A 6,000-nucleotide genomic window follows, 5' to 3' on the forward strand; every position below is an offset into this window, starting at 1 on the left:
CTAAGGGGCGCGGGTGGCGCTGTGGGTTAAACCACAGAGCCTAGGACTTGCCAATCAGAAGGTCGCGGTTCGAATCCCAGTGACGGGGTGAGCTCCCGTTGCTCGGTCCCTGCTCCTGCCAACCTAGCAGTTCGAAAGCACGTCAAAGTGCAAGTAGATAAATAGGTACCGCTCCGGCGGGAAGGTAAACAGCGTTTCCGTGCACTGCTCTGGTTCGCCAGAAACGGCTTTAGTCATGCTCCCCACATGACCATCCTTCATGTACGCCGGCTCCCTCGGCCAATAAAGCAAGATGAGCGCCGCAACCCCAGAGTCGGCCACGCCTGGACCTAATGGTCAGGGGTCCCTTTACCTTTACTTTACAGAATGAATAAATTTGTGAAAATAATATACAAATATGGGCTTTCACCTTGACCTGTTGTCAGGCCCTCCCTTCAGCAATACAGGAAGGCCGTTATAGGAAGATACCATATGAGGAGAGGAAATGCCCTTGTGGCTCTGGGCTTCATTGCCAGTATTGCATAGACATTCGAGCTAGGTTTATCCAGCCCATCCTGTATAAGTTCAGAACAACACTACATCTCCCTATTACTACAGGATGGATGCCCAGAAGTCACATATTTAGTTGCCAGATTTTGCGCTGCCATGATAGATATTCATTGAAGGATGGTCTATGCTACAAATCAGTCCTAAATAGAAGGCCCATACTGTTTGATCCGCACTTCTGAAGCCCCGCCCCATACAGCTGTTCTCTTTTAACTGATCTCCTTTAAATTTTTCTTAACGGTTTTTATTCATCCATTCTCTATGTTTAATCAAATATTCTATGTATATGTTTTAATCTACGTTTGGTTCTTGATCCCAAATAATTTAATAGTTATCCGCTTTGAGATACTATTCTGCTATTTATTTAGATGTTTTGCTTATGCTGGTCTGTGACCATAATAAAGGAAATTCATTCATATACAAATATGCATTATATTGGGGGATGTTTTGAGAAAAAAACCATGTGCATCTTAGGCAAATCTGTACACACAAAATGTATCTATTAGGAAAACTTTGAACTAAAACGTTGAATAAATTTTCATGAGAAATTAGGAAAACTTAGGAGTGGGGAAAATGAGGAAAAACCAAAATTGACAGATTGTCCCATCACTACCTGCCAACGATGATAGAGATACAAGATTACCAGAACTCAGCAAGTCTGAACTAAATGACCATTAAGGTACCTTCCAGCTCAGTTTCTGTGATTCTGTGATAGTAGCTTGCTTAAGGATAGCAACTGAGATCAGCCCATACACCAAGGTTTTTAAATGGGGGCTTCCTGATTCATAGCTTAAGTTATTATGCTAAGCATACAATATTTAAATAAAAAGGGGGGGAACTCAATCCCAATATATATAATATGCATAATTGCAACAGTATTCTAAGTGTTCAAGATGTTATTCATGCACACATGCTCCCCATTTTGTTTGCGTGGTGGCAAAAAAAACAAAAGCAATGAGAAAAGAACATCATATACATTCATATCACGAGTTCTCTCTCTCTTTGGTGTTTTATCAATATGGATAAATACACATGTAACAGATTAATATGACAGCATATGTGAGATTGCATCAAAATTCTGTTTGTGTGGTCCCACACATTGGTACAGCACTGCACAAAAATAATCTTGATGCACTTATATGCATATTCATGTTGAATCTCCTCACCCCCTCAAATGCACTCATAATAAATGAAGATGCTAAAGGCTGATCTGATCTGTGGGTGCACGCTATTCTGTACACCTATGGCTGCAGGCCTGATTTCAAAAGGCCTCAGCAAGCAACTAGTTCAAGAATGATCTGTCCCCCCTCTATCTCGGAGGAAAAAGGAAGAGAGAAGTGGGGGTCAGAAAGAAAGAGGTTGCACACAGTGAAAAAGAGATGGCCCTGCCCACATTTGGCCCTATCAACACCCACCAATCATTTTCAGCCTTGCCCACCAGTGGCATGTGGCCTGCAGCAGATTGCCCCTGAGGGAATGTGGCTCTCGGTGGGAGGCGGGGAGCCATGCCCACCCCCACCCCTGCTCTATGCAATACAGAAATTATTTTGAAAAACTTGGAACCATTGAGGATTCCTACTGCATGTCCCGCTTTGTACACAAGACTAAGTTATTAGAACCCTGAAGCCAGGGCGAAATTCGGATCGGGAGAAGAACGCTTTTTCAGTGGACCAGTAATATAGGAGACACGGTTGTGGACCTTAGGCTTGCCTCCATCCACTTCACTGTGCTCTGTCCATGGTCCTGATCGCTTCCTTTCTTGACTGGTCTCATGGGCTCACCGCTTTTGCCTCTCTGCTAGTTCTCATCACCCTTCCTCTCCTATTCTCCTTGCTGGGTCATGACGGCTCTTCTGTGGGCTTCATCCATTAATGGGAGCATTTCCTTAGAGTAGCAAACTTCCTCCTCCACATTCCCTAATAATACATGCATCCTCTGACAAAACGCTGGACTTACAGTGAAGCAGGGAGTGGGCAGAGAGAAGAACCCCAGCTCATATGTATGTTAACTATGCTTCAATGCTAGTTAAAGTACTGGCAGTAATGATGGCAAAGGTGCTGAGACTAGTCCAATGCCAGGCTTCACTTTTCTCCTTTCAAGCTATAATAGGCTGCTGTTCCTGACACTGAATATAATAGGATGAAGCAGTAATCGGATAATCTCTATCTGCAGGAGTGTGTGTGTGTGTGTGTGTGTGTGTGTGTGTGTGTGTGTGTTTGGTGGGGGTGGGGGGTGGAATTAATGCCCTGCCAAGGATTCTGACAAAGAGAAGAACAAGACAGGCTCAGAATTGCAAAGGAGCGCAATCCCAGAAGCTTGCGGCAAGCAAATGTGGGTGAGTCCTCTGAAGCTCGCCTTGGGTTAAGGCAGAAGTTGCTGGAGTTCTGGTAACTTTTCCGAAAGAGCATGTTTCCAACTCACCCACCCATTGAAGCCCCTTCCCACCAGGCCCTTTCAAAAACAAATGGAGAGAAGTTGCTGTATTAGTCGGTATGGCAGAAAGAGGATGCAGGGACAAGATCCAAGAGCGAGGGTAGTGACCAGGCCTCCCCAGGGGTTCCACATGGGAATGGGCACTGGACACCCTTATATTTCCCCCTTACAGCACCTGTGTTTCCATCCCCATGCAATCTAATGGAACAGATTTACCTCCCCTGCATAATTCATGTCCACTGAATGTAATGGAGTCACAACATTCCATAGAGGGAAATTAAGGTGGGGAGCCCACCACCCCTCAAGTCATCTGTGGGGAATGGGTTCCCCAACTCCCCCTGCCCCTCATTTCAATTCTCCTATATTGATTGCAGTGGTGTGACCTTGAGTCATTTTATTTAACAAGATAAAACTGAGAGAGGAGGAAAGCCAGCATTCTCCAGATTGGATATTGATACAATCCAAGAAGAATTCAGAGCTTGCAATGCTCACCTTTCCTCTGAGATGTTATCAATAATTATTATTATTACAGTTATGAATCATTTCCTATTAAGTGCCTTAGAGTGATTTTGCAATACAATTTTAAAAGTATACAAAGCAATCAATTGCACATATAAAAAATGATCCTTTTCTGAAAAGTTCTTTTCCTAGCATGGCTTGGGGGACTGTTATTGCCACCTGTAGTTCTGGGAGAGCTCATGATAAGGATATATGTCTATTTCCACATCCATGTCATTTTCACATGTGTTCAGCCCTAAGCCAGCTCTGTCCTGTTTCCATACCAAACAGATAGATGACAGATATAGAAAGATGATTGATAGAGAGAGAGAGATGATACAGATGACGGATATAGATAGATAGATGGTAGATAGATGGATAGATAGATGATAGATGGATAGATGATAGATAGATAGATAGATAGATGATAGATAGATAGATAGATGATAGATAGATAGATAGATAGATAGATAGATAGATAGATAGATAGATAGATAGATAGATAGATGATAGATAGATGATAGATAGATGATAGATAGATAGATAGATAGATGATAGATAGATAGATAGATAGATGATAGATAGATGATAGATAGATAGATGATAGATGATAGATAGATAGATAGATAGATAGATAGATAGATAGATGATAGATAGAAAGATAGATGATAGATAGATAGATAGATAGATAGATGATAGATAGATAGATAGATAGATATAGATAGATTAGATAGATAGATATAGATAGATGATGATAGATAGATAGATAGATAGATAGATGATAGATAGATAGATAGATAGATAGATAGATAGATATAGATAGATGATAGATAGAGATAGATAGAGATAGATAGACAGACAGACAGACTGATAGATAGATGATAGATATACTGTAGTTAGAAATGCAAAAGTGTAATTAAACATGTATTCAACTACATATTTCATCTCATTGTACACATTTTCTCTTAAAACACACAATTTCTTGTAAATGTTAGTACTTTTTTTGAGTCAAGAACCAAGTTGCAAAATTTGAAGCTCTGAAGGATAATTATGTAACAATCCATGTTTTAGTCTGGGATGAACAAATTGGGTCAGTTCACTTGGAAAAAAGTTGACTAAGCAAAATTTTCCTCCCTAGCTCATCATGTCTTGAAATAAAGGTAGCACCTTGGGGGGGGGGGTGGAAGATCCTTCCTAAGGAAACATCTTTAGAACCAGTCTTACTGACACTTAGGTTTCAAGTTAAGATTATTCCTCCTTTTAAATAATGGCTGATGCTTCTCCTTTTTTCTGCTGCCACTCACGTTATAATAATCTGGTTTTCTTCTCTAAAGCTGCATTCCCCCAGACACACACTTCATTTTGGAGCAAGCCCTCTTGTATTTAATGAGATTTACTTGTACTTAATGAGAAAACATGTCTAGGGCTGCATGTTTTACTAATATCAGATAGAGGGAAATAATATGAGGTGTTGTGAAGACTGCATTTGAGTACCTGGGGCTTCTTAAAATAAACCCGTGGTTCTTTCCAACTACTGAGTTGATGGATGTTCAATCTGCTGAACTACAAGCCCCAGAAAGCATGGCCAGTGATCAGGGATGATTGGAATTGCAGTTCAGCAACATGTGGAGAGCCAAAGGTTTCTCATGCCTCATGTTATTTCACTGCTATCCCACCTGATTTGATCCTGGAATGCCCTGCAGCTTTTCCTTAGGATGTCCCTATTTTCATCCTTTGAGCATCCATTCAGGTGTCAGGCGCTGAGTAACCAATGACAAAGGGGCTTTAAATATATCTGCATGCTCCATGTAACAACACCACCCCTGGACAGGGAGGAAAAGGAGGAGTTCCACTGGTGATCCCGTTTCTATACTATTGTCCACTGATGGTCCATTAATGCCATAGATGATAGATAGATAGATAGATGATAGATAGATAGATAGATAGATGATAGATAGATAGATAGATAGATAGATAGATAGATGATAGATAGATAGATAGATAGATAGATAGATAGATAGATAGATATAGATAGATAGATAGATGATAGATAGATGATAGATAGATAGATAGATAGATAGATAGATAGATAGATAGATAGATAGATAGATGATAGATAGATAGATAGATGATAGATAGATGATAGATAGATAGATGATAGATTAGATAGATAGATAGATAGATAGATAGATAGATAGATAGATAGATATAGATAGATATAGATAGATGATAGATAATTTATTATGGTTGGAGACCAGCTTATAAAACACACTTGGGGGTTTCCCAGAAGGAAAGCAAACATTTAAAACAATGTACAACAACAATGCCATAGATATATTCTGCCTAGTTACTGAAATCTTTCAGATTTTGTTCTGCTAGTGCAGGGGTCAGCAAACTTTTTCAGCAGGGGGCTGGTCCACTGCTCCTCAGACCTTGTGGGGGGCCGGACTATATTTTGGAGGGGGGAAATGAACGAATTCCTATGCCCAACAAATAACCCAGAGATGCATTTTAAATAGAAGG

Source organism: Podarcis muralis, chromosome 7 (genome assembly GCF_964188315.1).
Source record: "Podarcis muralis chromosome 7, rPodMur119.hap1.1, whole genome shotgun sequence".
In the NCBI taxonomy this organism is placed as follows: domain Eukaryota; kingdom Metazoa; phylum Chordata; class Lepidosauria; order Squamata; family Lacertidae; genus Podarcis; species Podarcis muralis.